This window comes from Protopterus annectens, chromosome 7.part0, assembly GCF_019279795.1.
Source record: "Protopterus annectens isolate FY-2018-M chromosome 7.part0, PAN1.0, whole genome shotgun sequence".
Lineage (NCBI taxonomy): Eukaryota > Metazoa > Chordata > Ceratodontiformes > Protopteridae > Protopterus > Protopterus annectens.
The window spans coordinates 1,632,177,021-1,632,203,540 of NC_056739.1; the positions used below are offsets into that span (position 1 = coordinate 1,632,177,021).

At 37.7% G+C, this 26,520-nt stretch overlaps 1 protein-coding gene across 1 annotated transcript in view; it reads right to left on the reverse strand.

Moving 5' to 3' along the window:
* Positions 1–26,520, reverse strand: part of BSN (bassoon presynaptic cytomatrix protein) — a 2,988,702-nt gene that overhangs the window by 1,372,575 nt on the left and 1,589,607 nt on the right. The gene's annotated exons all lie outside the window — the stretch shown is intronic.

Consider the following 26,520-nt stretch of genomic DNA (forward strand, 5'->3'; position numbering starts at 1 on the left):
AACAAAAGTAATTTAATATAACAAATAGGCTTACGAAATGTTTGCATACAAATGTGAAACAAGTAGAAATGAAAGTGGAGAACACAAACAATTATAAAGCTACACAGAAGAGTCATATAGATAAGATAAAGCATCAATGCTTGTACATAGAAACTGTGGAATGAAAAGTAAAGATTTACGCACTAAAATCTGTATTACGATGTTTGCAGAAACAGATCTTTTTTTTTTCTCCAGCAAAGACAGAGTCTCAGATTACTTGATGAAAACTTTTAAAGACCTGTAGTATATACTTCATCTGTTGTTTAAGATGTATCATTTATAACAAATAAGGGAATTTCATTAACAATAAAAAATCCAAATTGTTTAGCAAGGTTCCAGTACATGGGAACATAGAACCTGCACTAGGCAACCAATAATAGGGACCATACTATGCCTGGACAGATGCACCTTAAAGTAGACACACTTAAAAGATCTTGCCACTCTTTTCAAGTACTTAACAGTGAACACATCCCAAATCAAGCAAGACCATAGATGACACTCTGATGTAAATTTGTGTCTACACATCCAGTAATGAAAACTATCCTTAATGATAGACAAAGCAGTACTTTGCTTGACCTGAAGTGGTAACTTATTCCATTGGCTGGGAATTTGCTGAGTTAGGAACCTATCCCTCCAGCAAGTCATGTTTTGTTGTTGGTGTAACCAGGAATGGGACTTTCATGGCTCTAAAAGCAACTCAGATCACCTTGGAGCAGCCAGTAGACTACTGAGCACATGGAGAGTTATACTAATCTACTGTGACAGTCAAAGAATTTAAGGCCTTTAATTTATTGGGATAAAAATTGGTTCTTTCCAACTGAGTGATATGCTTGGATTTGTACATACCAAATGGGTCATTGTTTTCAGTGATGTGCCTGACAAGGTAAGAGTATAGTGGTAAGATGATTTGTTTGGATCTTAAAGGTATTCCCTTTGAAATTAACTTGTCCAGATTGATTTCCTGACCATGGTGAAAACATGATGATGGAATAAGAGAGACATGCCCACATAAGTTACAGAGTATCATCATCATCATCATCATCATCATCATCATCATCATCATCATCAATCTTTTTCCCATTTTCTGCATGACGTCAATGTGTCATGCCAACTGTTAACATCTCTCTCTCTCTTAGTTCAGTGCTATTCTCCTACCTGCTTTGGCAGTCATGGCTGACTGTTGCAGGTCTTCTCTCGCACAACCCATCCATCTCATTGTTGGGCACCCTCATTTACTCTTGCCTTCTTCCTGTCTGCCCTAAATCTTTTTCACCAGATTGTCTTTGTCTTTTCGTCACATGTGCCTGAATCACCATAATCTGTTCTCTTTCACCTTGTCTGCATTTGGAGTTACTTTGACTTGTGCTCTGATGTCCTCATTTCATCAATTTTTCCACAACATGTATCCTGTCATGCATCTCAGGCACTTCATCTCCATCACTGCTATCTTCCTCAATGGTTCTGCCTTTCTGGCACAGGTTTCTGTACCATACAGTAGCACTGGTTGCACCACTCTTTTGTACAGCTTACTTTTCAGATTCTTTGGCATTCTTCTGTCATACAGTACCTGACACAATGTGGCAGTTGGTGACAGTCTTTCAGATTCTACCTTTGACCTACTCATTTACTTTCCTTCTCCTCAACCATCCCTTCCAGATACTTGAAGCTGTTAACTTGTTCCATTATCTTCCCTGTTATCTCAATTCTCAGCTTATTTTGATTCTGCCATTTGCTGCCATTACAACTGTCTTATCTGTACTCAGTTTCATCCCATGTGCCTTCAGTTTTGATTTCTATTTCCCTCTCCTTTGCTGAAGTTCTTGCTCAGAGTTTGCCTGTAATGCCACAATGTCTGCACACAACAATTTTGTTGACCTGTCCCCTCCGTCCTTTTTATTAATGTAGTCCATCACCAAATATGAACAGCCGTGGGCTCAGAGCTAAACCTTGATGCACACCCACTCCCACTGGGAACCCCTCTGTGAGACTTAACACTGTCCCTACTTGAGTCATTGGGTCCTTGTACACAGCCTGCATTAATTCTACCAATGTATCTGGGACTTCAAACCACCACAGGATTGCCTAAACCAGATTTCTCAGACCTTGTCATGTTCTTTCTCTAAGTCGAGGAAGGCCCAGTTAGATTCTTTCCTCTTCTCTAGCTTTTTCTTAACTATCTCTCTTACTGGAAACACTGGGTCAGTTGTGCTGCATCCTGATATGAATCAAAACTGCTCAATTTTCATCTTACTTTTTACCACTCTGCATATTCGTTTATCAGTCACCTTCTCCCGAACTTTCATGCAGTGTGATGGGAGTTTGATACCTCTGTATTGCCACCAGTTGTGGATGTCCCCCTTCGTCTTGTTCACTGTCATCTGGGATACACCTCCTTGTCTATACTGCTTTGGCAACCTTCAGGAACACTTTCTTCCATATCTCACCCGTCTTGATCATCTCTGCCGTGACCTCATCTGAATCTACTGCTTTCTCTGACTTCATTTTGCAAAGTGCTGTTATTACTTCTTCAAAGGTGGAGTCTTCCTTCATCATAGGTTGTGTTAAGGACAGTATAGCTTCTGTCGGTTTTTCTTTATTTACAAGCTGCTGGAAGTAACTCCTTCCATATACCTTTGATGCCTTGTGGACTGATGAGCAGTTTGTTGCTGGAATGCCTTATGAAGGGTGTCTGACCATCTTCTTTTATCTTTCTGCTTTTGCTTTGCAGCCTGAAACATTTTCTTTTTGCCATCTAATAAGTCAATCTCCAGAAGGTGGTAGAGTGCCTCTGATACCTTGCCCTTTTCTATTGCAACTCCTCTACTAGCATTTGTGTTAGCCAACTGGTATTTCTTCTTAGCCTGGTCCATCTTTTCTATCTCCCACTTTTTCCCTACACTCCTTCTTTCTTTTGATAACTTCCTGGATGTCTACAGTCCACCATCAGCTTTCTTTATGGACCTTATTTTCATACCTGCCTTGGCCGTATATCTGTTCTATAGTCCTCGCACATGTATTGAAGCATTACCATTCTTCTGCAACTCAACCTGCTTCCTCCAATTCTTGAGGTTCTAGAGCCCCCAGTCACTCCATGAACTCTTGTGTTTTCTCTTCAGCCAACTTCCAGGTCTTAAGCCTAGTCTCCATTTACTTTAGAGCCTTCTCTGACCACTGCATGCAGCTGATTGTGGCAACCAGTGCTTTATATTGTAGACTGACTGCCTCACTGGGCATGACTTTGCAGTCACTGATTCTACCCCAATGTCCTTTCTTTTCTATGAGGAAGTTCATCTAAGTTGCATGTTGGCTACTCTTTATGTGATCTTGTAACTGACTCTCTTGCTGAACCATGTGTTAGCCACCATCTGAATCGTCTCCCTCACTACAATTCCCACATCATTTCTAGTCTATCCTCCTCTTGAGTAGTGGACTCTGAATCCCTCACCAAATGACTGATTCACTGCTCCATCTTCTTTCCTGGATACAGATGATGCACAGTTTTCCAATTACCATCTTGTCATCCACTGTCAAGCTGCTTCTGGTCAGTGAACTTATACTAAACATAATCCTTACTTAATTTTTGGCACTTTTATCGGTTTTATGTGCAGCTTTTGCTCAACAGAAATATCTAAGGCAACCCAAGCTGGGTGACTGGATGTCAGCTGGCCAGTAGCTTACTGACCCAAGGCTGTTGGGCTTTATGGCAGGCACACACTGGCCAATAGGGGCACATACATCCTTCCAGCCATTAGCATGGGTTCCTGGCCTTGGTTGGAGTAGATCGGATCCTCAACCCACTTATCATCACAAATACCCATGCCCATTTTTGGCAACATTAGTCAACTCAACTAAACCTACTAGAGCCAATATTTATGCCATCATGTGGCTAGCCCTCACACATTGCACAGTCTGTGATCCTGGTTATTCCAGTCTATAGGATACTGTACACCACAGTTGATGCCCAAAGCAGTTGGTATATACAACCCTTCCCCCTACTGCCACTAGCTAGAGTATGTGCAGTTGCCTATGACTCCATTCTGGAGTGAGTTTGAGGAAGAAACACTCAACGTATTTTTGGAAGGAACACCACAGAGACACAGGGATAACATGCAAGCTCCGTGGAGGAATTGCCTGGAGGTCAGGCTCAAACCTTATACCTTGTGCATGGGAGGCTGAGACCTTAATCATCATGTCAGCTGGTCCCCAGGTCTCTTAAAGCCATATGTATTAGAGGAGGAGTATTATTTATAACATATGAGATAGTGGTGGCTTCTGTGCCAAAAGCTAGTATGCTGTACTTTTTTGCATTTAGTTTGATACTGTTTTGAGTATATCAGGAATGTGCACATTCTAGCCCTTTTTGGAGTAGTTTAGTATCAGTGGTTGAGTAGATAATAGTGGTCAGCTTGTAGTCATCAGCAAACTTGATCAACCACATGTCTGTGATCTTGGCTTGGATGTCTACAAAATAAACTCCAAACAGGAGATGGCCTAGCTAGCACTGACATGGGTACCAGCATATATCACTACTCGAGATCTGTTGGATATCCAATTTGCAATCCAGCAGATGATAAAGGGGTTTACATTAAGTTTGTCTCAGATTTTAATAATAACAGCTTAAGGGATAGCATCAAAAACCTTGGCCAGGTGAAGATATGAAGTGTGCACAGAGTGACTACTATCCACAGCCTTTCAAAGAAGTTTACTTGTTTCATGAGACAGGCTGAGCCTTCAAAACCTCAAACTGGATAAAGTATGCCTAAATGAGTTCTGCTATGATGTGTTCCATGGATTTGCATATAAGGCTTGTGAGGCTGATGGGCTTATAATTATCTGGGTCTGTAGAGGGGCTACTCTTGTGTGGAGTCAATGTGGCTATTCGCCCGGCATTAGGTATGACCCTTGTGCATAAGATGAGGTTGTACAGTTTATGCAACAGCTCAGATAGTGTGATAAGAATATGGCCTGATATATCACCTAGTTCCATGGAAATATTAATTTTAATCTCTGACAGGGATTTTAAGACTTGTTCTGATGTGATTTCAGAAGAAGCTACATTTTCTTAATTTCTTAATTTTCTTTTTTTTTCTCTTTGAATCTTTTTTTTTCTTTACTGAATTGTCACTTAAGACATAGGCAGACATGCATTTATGTAAAAGAAAATAGACCATTTTAGCATGGTCCCAGTTACAAACATTATACATCAAATATAGTTTTGTATAATTTTCATGAATGCAACATAAACTGCCCAAATTCTGCTTTCCCTTAAAACTCACACTACTCCAAAACTTTATTCTGCATGTGCTGTTCTCACAATTTACAGTTTTTCTATGTAATTTGCTTCTACCTTTTTTTAAAGATCCAGTTTTAATTATTTTATCTCTTTTACAATATTTAATATTTTAAATACAGTTGCTTTACACTTTAATTTCCATTTTCTAGTAATTGCTTTTGGCAGCCACCAGAATTAAACTTAACAAGGCCTTAATATGTCTAGCCAATTCAGATCCTGTATCTTAGCTAAAAAAAAATTATTTCCTTGGTTACACCCATTTGCTCATGCAATATTTCTGGCAGAGTACTCTTTAGTACATTTTTAAAGTCTAACATCTCATTACAGTCCTAAAACATACGTTCCTAGTTACTTCTTTCTTCTTTATCACATATCTAACATTTGCCATTTTCCTGACGAAAATCTTTTTTGGAGTTTTCTTCTTCTTCTTTCGGCTTTTCCCGGTTAGGAGTCTCCACAGTGGATCACCTGTCTGCTCATGATTGGCAGTGGAGGTTTACACTGTCAAGTTGCCAGCCCGATGCCCAACCTTCCAAAGAAGGCACACACACACACACACACATGCACGCACGCACGCACGCACACACACACACACACACACACACACACACACACACGCACACATAAAATACGTATGCAAACACTTCCAAGCAAAAATCCTAAATCTGCAAGATTTTGTTGCATATTTGGGAGCCATATATATGTCCTCTCACTATTTCCTTGTGAATGGCTTATCCACCTTTTTTTCCCAATCTTTTTGATTATCCTCTAATTGGTTCCTATTGCTATCATGCAATATTTTATATGCCGTACTAATTACCCCTTTTTAACACCAGCTTCTATTCTAGATTCAACTAAAATTTCTACCAGAGCAGGTTTTTCACTTAGGATTCACTCCATCCCTTTCTGTTTGTCTCTTCACTGATATCAATCCCTGATAGGGAAAGGTGTCTCTAACCTGCAGTTCAAATCTATTCTTGGTCTCTTTCCATTCTATTACAGTTCCCTTTCTATTTGTTTACTCCCAATACCTTGGTTCCTTTGCCAGTTTTCTCCAGTAAATTCCAATCCACTCTTGCCTATTCTCTGTACCCTTAATTGCAGTCATTCATATTGACAAAATCTGTTTTCTCCATTCTTGTGTTGGCCTAGTTCTTAGAATACTTTCTGCTACTTTATGAATATAATATTCTGTACTGCTGTTGTTATTCTCCTTAAGGATCTACATCCAAAATCTAGTTCTCTCATTATTTCTTGAATTTCCCCCATTTCATCATCATCTTCATCATCCATTTCCAATATGGATTATAGCTTTCTGCTTACTTTATGTATATGACACTTAAATGTGCAGCTCTAAAATATCCCCTCAAATCAGGTAATCCTAAACCACCTTGTTCTATTGGAAGGATCAAATTATTCCATGTTACCCTTGCTCTCTTCCCCACTCTGATAAAATTCTTCAACTCTTTATTAATTATTGTCCACAACTTCTCCTCTGGTTTATAAAATATACCTGACCTGCAAATAGAATTAAAAGGACTAAAACATTTTCACTGCTTGTATCTTACTACCCATATCTATAAACAAGAGCTTCCAGTTTCCCAACTGTTTGTATTATCTTTGGTTAGTCTCTTCCCACATACCCATAGCTGCAATTTTATTTATTTATTTATTTATTTGCAATTTGATTACCGGGAAGTCCACTGGGCCGAATTGACCCATTTTCAGTGGAGGCTCGGGGAGAAAAGCTCCAAGATGCATTATATAATTTAGATACAAATGATAGTTAATATTAAAGATCTTATGTAGAATAGTTACTCATAAATGCATTCAATATCATGCATAGTTAACAAATTCATTAAGCATGAAGGTAGGGATCACACAGTTTCATTTGAGGAAAATAAATATGGGTTAGGTGTGGAAACAGTTTACATACAAACCTTTTAAGAAAATGTAAATACGCCTTACATACACACACCAACAGTAGAATGCTGTTTATAATATTTACAAGGTTGGGCTGTGTGAGGGTAGCTGTAGGAGGTGAGAGCTTAGAGAGAAGCTATATAATTGTTGAGAGCTTAGATAGGCTCATAGGAAGATAACTATGGGAGTTGTAGAGCTTGAGAACCAGAGCGAGAACCCCCTTGGATTAGGTTGGGTGAAGGCAGGTACATTACATGCATACAACAATAATATAATTATTTTTAATCCATATTCCTAAATACTTCATTTTATCATGTCCCATGAATATGGGTATTGCTGAACCAATTCAAATGTGGGCATTAGTTTACAACTATAACCTTTATTTTAGTTTATCTTCAAAATGTTGACAGCCAAAACTTCGAACCTGCTTCCACGAACTCCAAACTGCACCTTCTTAAACCCTGAATGCCAACGTTCTGAACTACAAAATCTCGCCCCTTTTTGCTCCATGTTAGCACTTGTTTGTAGGTGTGGCGAAGTCTGAAATGTCAATGTTTGAGGTTTTTCGAATTCGTGAAGTTTTCGTGGTTTGGGTTTCACGGAAACGTTTTGTTGGTATGTCCAGTCGACTATGTATAGTCAACATTTTAAAGGTAAACCCCTTTATTTTATCTTCATTTATTTTATATCATGAAAAGTCTTGAAACTGTCTCAGAATGTTTCACAAAATTGAGATGTCTTTTTTTGGTTTTATCATGTACAAAATAACATTACCCAGCAGCCATCTGCTGGTCCAGCACTAAAAAAATATTCGACACAACTATGTTCCCAATCAGTCATTGTGGTCCAGTGACCAGAAACTCCTGTCTGTCTACAGACCTAGCAAACTTCCTGGGCATTGTCTGTACTCGTACAAGGGTACTAAGGCCTGGAACTCCTTCTCTGTATCCATCAGGTCTATACCTTCCCTCCCATTCTTTCAAAACCACTCTGAAAGACCTCCTAGTTAAATCTGTCTCTGTTCTTGCTCAAAACTAGGATATACTATATCTCTAAATGTGAACATGTACCTTTTCATTCATTACACCTCCTTATTCTCCCTTTTCACTTACTTCTTTTGTTTGTGTCTTTCGGCTTTTCCCGGTTAGGGGTCACCACAGCGGAACTCCGGTCCGCTAATGATTGGTAGTAGATTTTTACATACTGGGTTACCTGCCCTGATGCACAACCTTCAACGAAGGCACGTCCATTCACGCATGCCTCCACAAAGAAGACGCTTTAGCTGAGAATCGAATGGGACAATGTCTTGCTATGAGGCAATAACGCACCACCTTTTCACTTACTTCTTTAATACTATCTAATTCTCTTCCCTGACTTTCTTTCTAAATATACCATAAGTCTGTTTTCCCTCACTTCATATTGCAATTCCTGTTTTTATTACACTAACTTACCCTTAATTTCTCTACAAACTGTCTAAAGTTTCTCTAAATATTAAATGATTGTCATATACCTTGTATCGATTCTTAACCAATGTTTATATATTATGTCTAATTTGTTATAATTATTTAAAGTGTAGATGATTTTGTTTTATTTTTGAAGATTGTATAATTATTTTTCTTAAAATGTTTTGTATTAAGTTAAAGCTTTTCTCCTCAGCATCCCTATGAAAATGGGCTTCTACTCAATCAGACTTTCCTGGTAATCAAAGGTAAATAAATAAATAAACAAATATTGTCTGCAAATGACATCAACTTTTCTTGATCATCATAATAAATATATCCTTGAATTTCTGAATCCTTAATTTTCTTTCCCAATTGCTCTAAATATAACAAAAATAACAAATGGGGAAGAGGACACCCCTGCCTGGTTCCTCTGTTTAGATACAGCCTATCAGAGAGGGACCCTCCCACTTAGTTTTTTACCTCCAGTCCCTCATATATTCTTCTGAATAACCTTATTATTGTATGCATCAATTGCCCTACTCAAGAAATCCCAGCATACTCTGTCAGATTCTTTCTCTGCATCAAGACCCACCAACAACAGCAGTATTTTCTTACATTCTGCTTTCCTGTGGATCATCATTGTTCTATTACTGTTGTCAAATGTTTGCCTTCTCTCTACAAAATCGCATTGATCAATATTTATCAATTTAGGGAATACTATTGCCATTATTTTAGCTAATATATGCATAAACACTGCATAATCATGGTTTAAAATAGAAATGGACCCATATAAAACTGGACCTGATGGGTCTTTATCATCTCTAGGTAATACGGCCACCATGTCTTTCTTCCTTTATCACTTTCTTCTATCCTACCTCCAAACTTCCACAGGAATACCATTTATTCCTGGTGACTTTCCTGCAGATTAATTATATCTCACTATTTTTTTTCTTATCTCATCTTATCTTAAGCTGCTAATTATTGAACCACATCTGTATCTAACCTTGGCACTGCAAAGTCTTCCATAAATACTTCCATTGTGCTCTTTCTTGATTTCCATGTTCCTCTGCTTTATACAAATTTTTATAAATTTCTAAAATATCTCTATTACCTCTACAGTATCTCTGGTCATTTTTCTTGTTATAGTCCCCTTAAGTTTGACAACAGTCTTTTCTGTTTTCTTTGGTTAAGTTGTTGTGCTAGAAGTTTTTGTGCTCTAGAATTATTATCAACAAACAGTTGCTTAATAGCAATCTTTATAAATTCATACATGTTGTCCAGATATTCTCTGTTTTTCTCTTTAGCACTCTGCAGTTACACCTCTTCTTCTTCTGAGAGTCGACTTTTTCTGCAGTTCTTTTGTCAGCCCTTCTAAATAATTCATGTTACATCTTAATCTTAACTCTTTTTCTTTTATTTATACCCTATTTTTCAACTCCAGTTTCATTTTATCCCACTCACTAACTATAATTTCTAAAGAAATCTCGGTCTACCCTAATAACTCAAGATTAATTTCCACTACCCATCATACTTATCATCCTCTTAGTGCAAGAAACCTGGACAAAGCCCAACAAAATAGGGGGACAAAGGCTAAAAAATAGGGACATATTTTAAATATTGCTCTTATAAACTTAGAAAGTTGCTAGAGTAACAGGATTTGTTTTAACATAAATTTTCTGAAGGACTTGAAGTCTCAAACTCAAAAGTATGTCATTATTTAGTGACTTCAATCTTCAGAGCATCCCAGCGGTTTGCCAAAAAAATAGATTTTATGAGGTACAGGCCAACAATCTGTACAGTTGAGTGGTATACTACCCATTCCATAAATATCTTTTTTAACAGATAGGTGGGAAAGTGCCAATGTCTCATTTTTACAACATTACCCCTCAGTTTTATCTTAATTTTTATTAGTGCATAATCTGAAATAGTTATTGGATGTGTGTCAAAACTTTCAATTAAATGCACATGTTCTTGTGAAATATAGCTTCTGTCTAATCTAGCCCCGTTATTGTACCCTGGGGAATAATATGTAAATCCTCTCTGACTTCCTACTACTGAATTCATGTCTTCCATACCAAATATTTTCATGAATTTTTGTCAGACATCTATCCTGTTTTGTTATATTTTACCTTCTAGGACCCCCAAATACATCCTTACTGTTGCAAATCAAGTTCCAATCCCCAGCATTATGTAATAGTCTCTGCTGAAAACTAATTCTCTTTCCTAATTTTTTAAGCTCCATAACAGCAGTTTTACAAAGAATATAAATACATACCACCATAATCTTCCTCCTTTGCCAATAGTTACTTACTACCACAAATCTACTATTATTATCTTTTTCAATCACTATTGGAGCACCTCTGGCAGTTAATACAAGTACTTCCATTTCTCTTTGTCCCTGATATTCACTGGATATACATCTTGAAATCCTTTCTTTATCAAATTCACATGTTCACTTCTTTTTAAATGTATTTCCTGTAGCATTGCTATTTACACTCTGCGTTTCTTAATGTAATTCAATACTCTTACTTTTTTGTCTATACCTGTGAGGCCATTCATATCCCAAAATAATATGAATAGTATATCCATTATGATAAGAAGTTATTATTCCCACCTATTATGTATGGCAACTTTTTAAAATGTCTATTTCCGGCTTTTGTGTTATATGCATACACTACTGTTTGGCAGGTAGATCCTTCATGCAGTTTTTTCTTATCATCTCCATTTGAAGCTAAGTCACATTTTACAAGACTCACAAACAAAAAAACAAACATCCCCCACAGAACCAAATAACCTATTAAGACAATCATACAAAACTATGTATACCTTCAAATAATGAAGTAACCCTCCTGATAGGAACAATTGTCTCAAATTCACAGCTACAGCCATAGGGAGTTCCTAACCTAAAATTAAGTTATCCATGTTAAGATGCATGCTACATCATGTGCTTCTACTTACACTAAATACTATATTTTCTTGTCTTAACTTTACTCCCTTCACAGGTATAAAAAACAGCTTGCATGCTTTCAGAAAATATTTACTTTTATCCTTAAGAAAAGTGCACTGGCTATTTTTAAATAAAACTAAATTATATACTGTTCTAGTAAATGCATTGAAATATTTAAGTACCAGGAGCCTCTATTTCTTACTCACTTCCAATAATTTCAAACTAATCTCTTTGCCCTTCCCTTGTACATTTTAATTTTTCTTTTCTCAAAACAATGTGCAGCACTCTTGAGATTTATTGCCTTCACCTGTAGTCAGCTTATATCCATGGAAACATAAGAACAGAATGTACAGCTGCTCTCTTAACTAACAATTATTTGCTGAAAGAAACACAAAAAACTTATTAGATTAAGCCACAGATATTGATCTAGACATTCACTTAACATATGTAAAAGTAAGAGAAAACATTTCAACTCTACATATATTATAATCAATGCACTTTTACACCCCGCCTCTGTCCCAACAGCCCAAGATTACAACATATTGACTCAAACATACTTTTGTACAGCCTTTCTTCTCTTTTACATTGCAATGCCTGCATTTTTTAATTAAAAAAGAAAAAGTATTTAGTCACTTTAGTATCTTTATCGCATGCAACTTCTTCTTCTTCTTTCGGCTTTTCACTGTTAGGGGTTGCCACAGCGAATCACCTGTCGGCTCATGATTGACAGTGGAGTTTTATGGTGTCAAGTTGCCAACCCAGTGCCCAACCTTCCACAGAAGGCACATACATGCACACACTAATGCCTAGGGGCAATTTAGAGTGTCCAACCCACCTACAGCATGTCTTTGGGAAGTGGGAGGAAACCGGAGCACCCGGAGGAAACCCCACTCGACCACAGGGAGGACATGCAGACTCCACCTAGAAGGCACCCCAGCCAAGGATCGAACCAGGGAATAATCACTGAAAATGCTTTACCGTATAACATGTAATTTATACTTTGAGAAATACTGTTAAGATCAAAACTTGTTTTACTTGTAGTTCATTTTTCTCCTTTTAGTGTCTTCTAAACATTAATGACATGAAGTAGAGAATCTTTATTTCCCCCTGCCCCATCCTTGGCTGCTGTGCACTCCCTGCCTCTGGTTGCTTCTACTGTAAGTACATGTACCATTGTGTCTCATTGCATAACAGAAAAGGTTTTACTTCACTAAAGAGACAACAGCTCTGATAACTACCCTATCTACTGTCTTGTTTTGTAAGCTACCTGTGTTTCCACAACATTTTTTTTTAACCTGAAACTGTTACAGTTCTTGTAGCATTGTGCTTGTGGTGCTTTGGAAGCCATTCCATGGCTGTTATGCTAGTAGAGTCCTTCGTAAAGCTTTATCCTTAAATGTTTTGCAATATGGTAACTATATTGAACAATATAATAATTTAAGATCATTGCTTGAATTGCTTATTGTCTGTTTAGTGTGTTATGTTACTTAGTCAAGGAATGTACATGATATTTTAAACTCTAGTTACTGAACCAAACGTACGCTATTTTTCTTTACTGTAAATGTCTGCATGGAAATAGCGCTACACATGGAGAGGTTTTAAACAGTGCTGTAACCCAATATTATACTTAAATTACTTATGGTATTTTGGATTTTATCTGTAAAATCATACATGCGCTACTTAGTACAGTTAATGACTGCATGTAATTTAGCACCACACAAGTAGGGGATCGAACAGTCCTTTTATACGTTTCTGCCTGTTTTAACCTGGAATGCCTTAAAAGTGCTTACTTACCGATAATAACTCTGCTACAACTAGTGAGTTCCTCATTATTTGCCCACATAAACTATTTAACCTCGTGCGCTATTTCTGTTTGTCTTCACTGTAAATGTCTGCATGGTTATAGCACTACATTTGGAAAGGCTTTAATAGTACTTTAGCCCAATATTATACGTAAAAAGTATATGATAATCTGGACTACAGCTGTAAAACCATATGTGCGCTAGTGTACTACAGTTTATGACTGCATGGAGTTTAGCGCTACACATGTAGGGGATTCAATAGTTTTTGCTGTACACATTTCAGCCTGTTTAATCTGTAATGCCTTAAAAAGTGCTTACTTACTGAAGTTTCACTCTGCTACATCTACTGAGTTCCTCATTATTTTGCCCATATCAACTAGAGGGGAACTCTATTTAAATTGCCCTGCTCACTTGGAATGATAAATTAAACTAGTTATATTAGTAATATTTAGAGGTGTTTAAGTTCTTAATCTTTCCCTAACTGGTTTGTTACATGTTTATTATAGCACTATATTTGTCTTTTCTTCCCATAAATCTGTAAGTAGTCATTTTAAGAAGTATTGTCTCTCTTACTGCTATTCCTGTGCTAATAGCCTCACTATTGTTTTTTTTCCCTGTCTTCTCTGCATATACCAGCTTTGTGTTCCTGCCTGTCCCTGCACTTGTCTATCTGAAGTGCCTTGCATGGATGAAACAGAACCACAGTCCTGAATTCCATCATAGCCTGTCTGCTTTCTGAGAGCCAATGTTTTTCCCTGAAAGAACTTCCATGAAAGTATGTCCTGTAATGGTGTTTTTGCTTAATATTATTAAATATATTGGAGTACCTCTGTTAGGTTAAGCAACCTTTCCCACCTGGTTAGCCAGCAGTCACATCCCCTGTTTTCTATCATTAACTTAACCCTAGCTCCTCCAGCCTCAAGGTTGCCCTAGCTCCTTGTTTCCTCCCACTAATTACCTAACCAGGATCTCTCCAGTCACTACTCTGGCCTGTTATCCTCCCTCTGGGATAATTTTCTTTTGCATCTCACCTCCTGCCATTAGCATGTGGCCACTAGGTGGTGCCTTACTCTTAGCCTTTTGGCCCCTTTCTTTCTTTCCCCTCTCATTACCTGCTTTTGCTGATATGAGTGCCTAGCCTTATTTCTGCTTATCACTTGCTCTCCACAAGTACTGTCCCCCTAGATTCTATCTCACTCTGCACTCCTTGGACATCTAAAGTCCATCCCTGAAAGCCTCTACACTTTACCCCACATCCCAACTTACCTTCTAATTTCTCATTCTTACTGATTGTTTCCCTGTCTTCTCTTCCATTACCTGGCTCTACCCGCTCCGTTCGCCCTATGGGCTCACTCTGCTCCCCTACCCTATCCCCAAATACCACCCACCCCCCAGTGATCATACACTTATACACCACAGGCCACTCTCCTTCCCCTAATTATCTAATTATGCCATTATATACCACAGAACAGTAGAAACATACTCACCCATACCTTCACTACTCTCCACGCTACTAGCCCTACTATACTATCTCTCTACTAACTAGCTCTTTAACTCAACCACTCTCTCACCTTAATCTTTCCTGCTTCCTACAATGCCCTCATTGTATCAGCCTAAACCTGCAAACATGTTCCTCTTTCTTGCTACAACAGACCTACTATTCATACCTTATATGCTTACTGTATATGAAACCTACACCTCACTCCATCCCTCTCTCCACTAAGACAAAAGCATCTTTCACCCAATCTACTTCCCACAACCATGCTAATATCACCACTACCTCAACCTACCTCTCCACAAAGTATCACAGGCTAGCCCATATTACTCCCCAACAAGCCAGAACATCACAATATATTCTCTACAAACTCCTTAAGCTCTCACTTATTTTTCAAAACCCTTTACTTAACGGTAATATTCATCCCAATCCAGGACCTAATACTAGCACCCTTCTAAATTCCCTCCAACCATATCCAACCATCCCAATTACCCTCACTAAAACTTCAGACTCATTACTTATAGCCCATCTTAACATACAAAGCTTAAATAACAAAATCAGCCAACTCCATGCACTATTTGACACACATTCATTTGATGTTCTGTGTTTAACAGAAACCTGGCTCAAACCAGGAACAAAGGACAATGAAGTTATCCCCCAGGTTATAATATCAGAAGATTAGTCTGTATAACTAAAAAGGGTGGAGGGGTAGCAATACTGTATAAATCTGAGCTAAACTTGTCTGTAGTAGACCTACAAATACCCTTAGACAATAATGCAGAACTCCTTTGCACTAAACTTCAGGCTAATACCACCAAATCTATTTACGTAATCTGTTCTTACCTACCCCCAGGCAAAAACATCAACTCCCTTGAAAATATTCTCTGCTGGCTCTCTTCTTCCCTCCCTCAAGAAACCATAGTACTTGGTGACTTCAATATAGACTGGAATTGCTGCACCTCTAACAAACCATCAGCCCATTTAAACCTGGATGGCTTTTCTCAAATTATCACCACCCCTACCAGAATTCATAAACCCAGTGGGAAAGAGAGTACCTTAGAGTGGATCCTAGTGAAAAAACATTCCCTCACTTATATAGCAGACACCCTTCCAGATGATATTAGCGACCACTTCTTAACCTATAAAATTAGGCAAAAAACTTTCATCCCTAACCAAACAACATTTAAAACTACCCGAAACAAAAAACACCTTAATTCTGAAAGTTTCCAAGCTGAGCTACTAGCCTGTGACTGGTCTCCCTTAAAACAACTCCCCCTTGAGGAAGCCATATCCTATTTTAATTCCAAATTATTACAAATACTAGAATACCATGCCCCTAGTCAGTCCATTAGAACCAGAAGTAAAGCTGCTCCATGGCTAACTAAAGAGACAAGACACAAAATCCTATTAAGAAATAAGATCTGGCCTAAATGTAGAAACACTAAAAACCTAGCTGATCACCAGAACTACAAACACCGTCCGTATAAATGCTACAAAAATAATTAATTCTCCTTGATAAAAAAAACTACTTCCCTAAACTCCAAGACAAACATCAACACATCCCACAAACCTTCTGGTCAGCTATTAATAGACTTTTACACCCAGGCCACTCCAGACACCAACACCCTCAGGCCTCTCCTTAACTAATCCTAAGGCGATTGCTGACACCTTCAACACCTTCTTTACTGAAACTGTACAATCTCTTGCTAGTTCCTTACCCTCTGTCAGCTCTACCTTCACTTTCACTATGACTAGCAAACCCCCCACCTTTCAACTAAATCCAGTGCCTACATCTCTCATCTTTACCCTACTCACTAAACTTAAACCATGTACCCCATCAGCAGATCACCTACCACCTGAATATCTGCAAATCACATCTAAAGTACTCTCCTATCCTATTTCTATACTAATCAACAGATCCATTACTGAAGGTTCTATTCCATCTCTCTGGAAAATCTCTCAAATAATCCCACTTCATAAGGGTGGTAACTTCACCAAAATATTGAACTTTCGTCCCATAGCCCTACTCTCCCCTCTAGCTAAAATAATGGAAAAATGTATCCACCTCCAACTGCTTGAACACATTCTCCAAAATAACCTTCTATCAGATTGTCAACATGGCTTTAGGCCTCACCATAGTACTACTACAGCCCTACTATCCTTCACTGATTGCATCAACATACACTGTAACAACAACAGGCTCTCTGCAGCACTCTTCTTAGACCTATCAAAAGCCTTTGATATGGTAAGCCATCAACTACTACTAGACATTCTAAAACAACTCTCTCTCAACTCTCATGCTTTAAGATGGTTCAAGTCCTACCTAGAAAACAGAAAACAAGCTGTCCCCTGGGACAATAACCTTTCCACTCTTCTTCCTATTACTCTTGGGGTCCAACAAGGCTCCATCCTGGGACCTCTACTTTTTTCTATATTCATCAATGATCTAAAACTAAATATTCCTCAAGCCACCTGCATACAATATGCAGACGATTACACACTAGTGTGTGCTGCCACCTGATCTGCTGAGCTCCAAAACATTACCCAGACAGTATTTAACTCAGTTGAAACATGGTTCTTGCAACGTTGCCTCCTACTTAACGCTAAAAAAACTAAATTACTGTTATTTACTCCTTCACTAAAGTCTCCCCTATTGATCTCACTGTTAAATCTAGCAATGGTACTGTAATTGTACCTAACCCGACCACCAGACTTCTAGGTTTAACAATTGACCAACATCTTAGCTTTGACAATCATATTAACACCACTATTAAAACAGTTAATAGAAAACTTGGCTCACTCTATAGGATTAAATCCTTCCTTACCTCTGAAGCCAGAACCACCATTGCCCACACCCACCTTATTTCTACCCTCCTCTATGCTTCATCTATTTATACTAATCTTTCCAAATCTAACCTAAGCAAACTCGCAACTTCCTATAATAACATTGCTAGATTTGCCACAGATTCACCATATAGAACATATCACTGTATAAATCTCAAACAGCTAGGTTGGCTAGAACACCAAACCAGCTTCTATTTCAACAACTTATAATCTCCCATAAGATACTCTTTCATCCTAATAATACTCCTATTCTCAAAAGCCTAATCTCTCACTAGAGAAACCTCACTACTCTTTGCTCTGCAAATAAATTACAAGTAAACATCCAGAAATCCTACAATAAAGCAACGGACTCCCTTTTCTCTAATTCCGTGGGTAAGTTTTGGAATAGACTCCCCACCAACATACAAATTCTTCCATCATTACCACTTTTTAAGCACCAACTAAAACTACTCCTTAAGGCACAATGGCTATGCCCTTGCACTAACCCTGATTAACACTAACTGTATAGCATACTGCCGATTTTATTTTCTCCCTTCCACCTAGTAAGATAACTTAACATCCTCTCACTAAATGATCTTGTACATATCCCATCTATGTTATCTCTGTGTGAATTTTGGTACAAACAAAATAATTAGGGTTTTTCATCTCTTCCCTACCACTCTACGAAACTTAATTCAACCTATATACCTCAGTTAAATTGTTTCTACTTCTAGCGTATTGCCACAACCTGCAAACATATCTTTCGGATGCTACATTCTATTTCATTGCCTGTATCCACCTGTATGCTCAAGTTCACACAAGTATGGGCATGTAATATGTGTGAGTTGTGCGTTCATGTATTATGTGTGTGTAGGTGTGTAAGCCTACAGCAATATTTTATTCAGTCATTTATTAGCTTGATGTGCATTATCGTACTACTGATATTAACATGTGCTATTTTATGTTTTACATTTACTTTTTTAATGTATACTAGTTTAATTTTGGAGATTTTCTCTCTTGGCCTCTACCGAAAATGGACGTGTCCAGTTAGACTAGCTCAGTCAACAAATGTAAAATAAAAATAAATAAAATAAATATGACATTCAATTATCCCACCAATTTAACAAAGTCAACAAAAGTCCAATTTTTCTCAGCCACTTTTTCTTGTAAAGTCATACTTCACAAATGTGATTGATGCTTTAAAGTCTCACATTTATTCACCAATTTCAGTGTTGCTGGTCTTCTTACTGTTCATTGCATTTCCCAGTCCCAGACTCCAGCTCCAGTTAAACCTGGTGGATTTCTTTGAAAGTGTGACCAAGGCCACTGATGAGGGCAAATCTGTGCACACAACATACCTCAACTTGGCAAAGGCTTTTGACACAATCCTACATTCAGGCATTTCTGACAAACTTAGCAAATTGAATGTAAACCCCTTCATTGTAAGATGGGTTGTGAACTGGTTCACAAACCAGACACACTCTATCAAAGTGGATGACTCCACATCAACTAGCAGACCACTTACCAGCAGCATTCCACAGAGGTCAGTGCTGGGCCCCCTACTGTTTGGTATATACTTCTCAGAAGTTCAGGTCAAAACTAAAGGGTTGTGGCTGACCATGTTTACAGACAACTGCAAACTAGGTCCAATCATTGAAAACCCAAATGATGTCAGTATACCCCAGGATGGTCTCACACAGACCAGTGCCTGCTGTATTAGTCAAGGTCTCAAACTGAATGCAAAGAAATGCATCATTATACCGTTCAGCACAAACAATGTCCCTTCATGCTATCAAATCAATAACAATATCCTAAGTACCCATGAAGGGGTAAGGGACCTAGGATCACAGGTTAGCCATGACCTTAAATTCAACCACCACATGTCTACTGTTGTAAGGAAACTTTCCATGTAGCTCACTTGATTAGTAAAAGCATCACCTACAGAGCAAAAGAAGTTATAGCCCCCCCTATACTGGGCACTTATCCAGCCCATAATTGAGTATAACACCCCATTTGGTATGTACCATATTAAGCACCTGTAGCAATTAGAGAGACCTTGGAGGTTTCAAACAAGGAAGATCAAGGGCCTCCAGCATGTGACTTAAATGGGCTAAAATCCTTTTCACTATACTTTGTATTGTACAGACGTCTTGGGGAGACTTATGCCTGGCCTACAGTGCAACCCAAGACCCAAACCTAATGAACTTACTGCATATCCGTAAATCAAATGGGTCTATGGCTGCCCATTCTAGAGACTTAAATATGGCCTGTGACTTAAATAGGACATACTGAAGAGACAGATTTATCATATGAAACAGAGCATCTCTATGACGCTGTTCAAGAGGAACCTAGATAAGTGGATGGGCTACTATAAATTTTTACCAGGGATAGCACCCACAATCCTTCTGGACATGGGCAGTCATCACTAAATGTAATCTTACCTATTGACTAATACCTCTACAGTACCACATTGGGTTGAACTGGCTAGGCTTAAAATGACCTCTGGGTCAATAGCCGAGTAATCTCCTATGATCATATGATCCTAAGTCCAAGGTACTCCCAATTCTTCTAGTCAACTCCGGTGCTTTTTTCTATCTCTAACACATTTTCCATTAGAGCACTGGAAAATATTTCACTGTCAATGCCGCTCTATGAGCTTTATTATCAGAATAAAAAGAAGCAGAGTCCCTTTCTGTTTGATGGCTCACTTTTTTGTCGGACAAACCTTTGTATTTCATCCTTAGTCTGTTCTACATCAAAAAATGACTTGGATCCTCCAAGAAAAAAATATTCTGAAGACAGCTGGATACAGCAGCTTGAATCTTATACCTGCCTCTCAGCATTCCCTGATTTCTGGGATAAATTTGCTTCTGCCTGGTGTACATTCAAAAATCATTTTCCACAAACACTCTACTGTCTCCAATTTTTAATACTTTGCCTTTCTTCCACACTTTTGTCAGTCAACTGTTTCTGCTTGTATGATTGCATCTTAACTAGTACAGGCCTTAGCTACTTTTTCATGGCCAGGTTTGGAGCATACACATGATGCTCCCTTTCAATTAACAAATCCTGCTGTGAAATACCTGTCCAGTTGCTTATTTTGTGCTTTTATAAAATTAATAGTCTACTCCTTCCAGTTTCTGTGGCACATTATAAAATATCAGGTTTTCTCTGCATTCAGTGTCCTCTAACACTAAATTCTTTTGAAACAGCTATTCTTGAGCAGCCTAATAGCTTCTTCATCACTTTGACTTATGATTTTTGCAGTTTTCTCAGTTTGTCTAAACAGCTGTTTGGTTGATATTCTCCTTCAAAGTTTCATTGATTTTATTTTTTCATCTAAATTTCTGGAAGCCATTTCTTGTACCACAGCTGGGGACTGAACTGCTTTTTGCAGATTCTTTCCAGTAAGTGTTTTTTTTTTCTTCAGCTTTTCCAGCTGATTTTTATCAGACACTCAGAGTTTCTTCTTTGCTGTCATCCAAGCAGTATACTTACTAGCTAGTATCTAAATTATACTAAAACTGGCAGCTAGCCCCTATCTCTCAGTTTCTTTTTTTTCACACTGGAAGAGCCGAAGTCAAGCTGTTGATCAGTGTGCAGGCATCTTGGAAGTCCTGAAGCTAAATATTCTTGATAGAGGGTGGAACAGTGTGGGTAGGTGTGGTAAAGTCAGCACTAAATTTCTTTGTTAATATACTGATTTTATCCTTGGAGTTGGAATGTGTAATACCATTATGTATGAACCCAGTGCTTTTTTGGGAATTATTCTTTAAGTTTATAACAGAAATTAACAATGTTTTATAGTTTGCTTTGGTATATGTAGTGACCTTAAGTTCATGCTTTGGTTTACATTTTCTAATAGTGCTCTTAAGTTACTTGCTGGCATGTTTCAGTGTAGTCTTCAGGTAGGAGAAATCTTACAACTTTTGATTTTATTTATTATTCTTTTGTTATACAGTTTATTAATATAGGAGTTCCACCAGTGAGGTGTATTAATGAATTTACCATTATAATTGTGCAGGTGGATACAGATTTTCTATGCAGCTGTTTAAGTTCTGGAAAAAGTTGGATGAGAATCTGTCAACCCTCTAAGTTGGGTCCCTTTTTCAGGGACTGTTGGGAATCTTGACTTCTGTAAGGAAAAGTAAGTTCTTCATGAAAAAGTCCCCAAAGTCAGTCTCACTTGGTAGTGTATTTTAAATTACTTAGATTAATAGGATGATACTAAGCTATTGGAGTGGAGGCCTTTTTAAGCCTAGCCAAGAATTTCACCCATGTTCCCTTAAAGTCAGCATATGTTTCCCCTGTCCAGCAGGGACACAGGTGGGATCCCAGTGGTGTGTTTTCTGTTTCCTATTCAGTCATCCAGGTTCCTCTTAAACTATTTTGTTTAGTTTACAGCTACATTGACTGAAGACTTGAACCCAAACATGTTTTCAGTCTACACAGAAACAAAGAGCAATACCTGATTACAAACTTACTATTCTGATTATTATACCTTTGGAACAATCTAGTCAACATAATGGAAAGGTGTAAGTAATCCAATGCCACACAAGTGGGAGTTATAATGTGCAAGTATTATGGCAAACATTTCAGTTATTTGAAAAGAAGTTCTACTGTAAACTAAATCAATGAAAATTGATTGTGAGACGTGATTTAATCTTAATAAAATAACAGGGCATTGGCATTTTGTTGGTCTTCATCTCCATAACCTGAACTTCAATGAACTAACACCAAAGTCACAGAGTTGAGTCTTCATGTTTCCCAGTTACTGTGGACTCTAGTTGAGTAGAGTTCATTCAGTGAAGTGTTTACTCAGAGTTTGTATCTTCCAGGATTGGCAGTTCCGATGATCATTCATTGGAAAATACTTATTTGACAGATACATCTATATTTTTATATGTGTTTTGCCTCTGTACCTGCTGACCATTAGGACAATGACGCAACCACCCTAATATTCCCCACTGGAACAACAGTTTAATTGTCCCTTCATTCTCTCCTGGGGTAAGGGTCACTAGAATTCCTTCCTTCCTGGATTGGCAGACATCAGTCTGCAAAATGGTCATCAACTAGGCAGCCATGGACCATGAAGGATTTAATGCTATGATCTCTTTCCATGGTGGTAACATATGCTCTTGCATTACCTCATAGGTTCATAGTTGTGTAGTAAGCTAATAGCCCTTGGACAATTAATGCCCATCTAATATAGTGCATTCTCAATCTCTCACTCTCTAAGTGCAATAATTCTGGACAAAATTAAAAATAATTGGAGGGGGAAAAATAAGGGGCAAATGTTTAAATATTACTCATAAAATTAGAAAGTTGCTAGAATAATAGATTATGGATTCATCGGTGTGTATTTTTCAAAACAGAAATAACTACAGAGTACAGACTATTATGTATGCTGAGATCTGCTTATAAGAAATATTGTTACAATGGCATCTTTTATGTTTGCCATGGTAACCTCCTAAATATAAGTTTATGGAAGAATTGTGTTTTGCTATTATGCTTCCTCTCTTCCCCAGCTCATCAACAATGTCTTTTTTATTGCAGCAGTTGTTGGTTGTGCATTAGATTTCTACTTTCCAATTATTGATTTTTAAGCCACTGTCATTATCAGATTTACTGGTGCTTATTCATTTCTAGTTAAATATAACAGTTTGCAGTATCCTAAAAGCATAAAAGACTTAATAACTGTCATTGCTTTCCAGGTAATTTTTCCCATTGTCCTTGCAACTCCAGTTTATATGTATTAAGTAACTGTTGAGACCAAAAGGCATGTGCCACACTGCCACGAGTGTGTGCCCTTTGTGTTACAGACCCAATATGCTGAAGCTGAAAGAGGGTATATATTTTGTAACCTCAGTAGAGTATAAAATATCATATAAATACTTCATGGCAAATATTTGAACTTCCCAGTTGTTGTGGCATACCTGAGCAACTGGTGTAAGAACCCCGACTTCTAATTTTGGTTTCTCAATACTCTAAATGCTCTGTAGTCTAACATCTTGGGCACTGGTTGTCCACCCGTTTTGTCAATTAATAATGATATCACAGAAGGAAGAATTTTCCTGAACAACTCATTCTGACCAAACATTCTTGCAGTATTCAACAAGTCTTCAGATTTTAGATTAATGAGATACTAAACTGAATTTCTGTTTAATTAAGTTTCAAGAGTCCCACACATCAGCTGCCTTAGTTGCTCTCAGTATATTATGAACAAAACACTTCACAGAGTGGTGCAGTCAAAAGCATAGTATATGGCCAGTAAAAAATAATCTTTATTGAAAAAGTTAAGAGCTTTCTTCCCTGTTGAACTAGGGCTTCTTCTTCAGAACAAGAAATCATTAACAACTGTTGCTTTTTAAATATAATTAACTGGTCACATGACAATAAACATTTGCATTTCCCACTACAACCATCTAAAACCACTTTACTCATGGTGAACATTAAAATATGTATATAAAAAATACATAAAAAAATATCTTTTACAAAACAGCTGAATACGACAATAAAAACTATTATTAATTACCACAGACAAAAACATGCTATCCGTAGTTTTAAATCTATAATAACCTAGTCTTTTTCTCTTTTCAGATCCTCAAATTCTGTTCTCCAGAACAGCAGTATTACTTTTACCAATAGCATGTATCCATGGTTTCAAATCAATAGTAGCATAGTCTTTTCCTCCTTAGGGGTCCTCAGTTCCCTTTTCCCAGGAACAGCAGCATTATGGGTAAAATCATTGTCCGTGGATTCATTATTATTATTATTATTACTTAGTTAATGTTGCCTCATCACTTCATAACATACATGAACTTTCCTCACCCTGCTAAGTATGACCAAAAGGAACACTCTCGCATACTTTATTTTTCCTCCTTATTTTGTCCAGTGAAATGTTTTTATTTATTTTCGTAGACTATAATTTGCAGCAAAAAATAATTTTAAGATCTACTGCACGAAGATCTGTAGATGTGGGTCTAGCACTCCTAAACACCCATTTTCTTTTCATCCACCATTTTTGACAGCACTCAAGGCTTTCCTAGGCTTTCCACCAGCCCAAATGAACTCTATCATTGTATTCTTAATCAACTTAAAACAGTAGTGTAAAGTATCACCTGGGAAGTAATGCCGGATTGTAAGCCTCATTAGCCTAGGCATGAAAATTATAAGCAGTCTATTTATGTGGAGTGACAACAGTACAGGATTTTAGAGAAAACTGAGGCTAGGAGCAGCAGGGTATGTTTCAAACAGGTAGCTCTGCCAATACCCATGTCAATCTGCTGGGAAGGAGAGAATATATAAAATCATAGGGTTATCTGAAGAAGTTCAGAACTTTATTGTCTGATCTAGTTCCAGTCCTATCATTTTATATCTCTTTAAGTCTGACTTCAACCTTTTCATTCATTTCTCATAACTCTTGATGGCTCAGTCCTGCATTGAATGTCTGAATCAAATGCTTAGGTATTTAATATAGGTTCATAGGTAAGTGCCAGGCAATCCGTCTGCATGCCATTACAAGCCAGGCTTATAATTAATATTTAGAAGTTCCCTCCAACCTCAAGGAGGGCAGTCCAAGACACTGGAGTAGAATCTCAGGATACCTGTTCAATTTCTTTCTACAGAAACTCATATTCTTGTTTTAACATCTCTGTTAATACACAGTTTATTGACACTAATAGTCTGCTGGTCCATATTATACTTGAATGACATAAAAACTAGTATCTAATGTTAGGCTGCATGCTGAAACAGGAAATATAATGGTCAGCAGGAGAGGACATTGGGTAATGAGGGAGCAATGGCTTTTGCTGCCCTAGTCTTTGCTCTCTTACCCTATTAAGGTGGAAAAGTACCAAGCTTCTCAAAGTGCAAAAAAAAAAAAAAAAAAAGTACCCAACTCGTGTTCAGTCCTGTTCAGAGCTTGCCAGAAATATGAATATAGTCTCAATAACTAAAGAACATTTCACTTTGCTTCTGGTTATGCTGTTTTCTTTTACAGAAAAATGTTTGTGTAATTGCACCTAGTAGCTCTAGATATAGAGCAAATAAAATAGTGATGGGACACTCCTGATGAGTTCCTCTATGATAATTTTAAGAAGCTTGGGAGGCCATGATGAGTTTTTACCTGAGATGTTGAGACCAAACATATTGCCATAAGATCTATCAAACACTTTGTAAATCCAAAGGCATTCAGATTTTCCTTCACCTATTAGATTTTATTGTATCAATTTATTTCTGGGACTCCAGTCTTATATTTACCAAGTCATTGTTCTTTCCCTATGAAGCCCTCATTACTATGCCAGTCTTTAATGTATTCCAACTCTCTGCCACATCCAAAAACCCACATTGATCTTTTTCAATAACCTCCCCACATACTTTTCACAATTATGTCTGTCACATAAACAATTTATAATCATGATTAAGTACAAATACTGACTGGTCAGTAGGAAGAAGGCAGACATGGATGCCTGGCCTCCTTTCCACTACTATGGCTTGTTTCCATGATGTGATAGGGCTCTTTTTGTAAGACCTTCATTAAACACTCTTAAGACGTAAGGCCCAACCTTACTTTATTTTGCATTCATGTTGTGCCTGGCCCTTCATTATTTTCCAGTTTGTTGTGTGGTCAGGGGGGCCATCAGTTCATTTGTCTACCCTCCCATTGCCCTTAGCACTCCTGTACATTATCAGTTGTACTCACTCCTATACATTATCAGTTGTATTCACTGCTATACATAACAGTTGTACTCAAT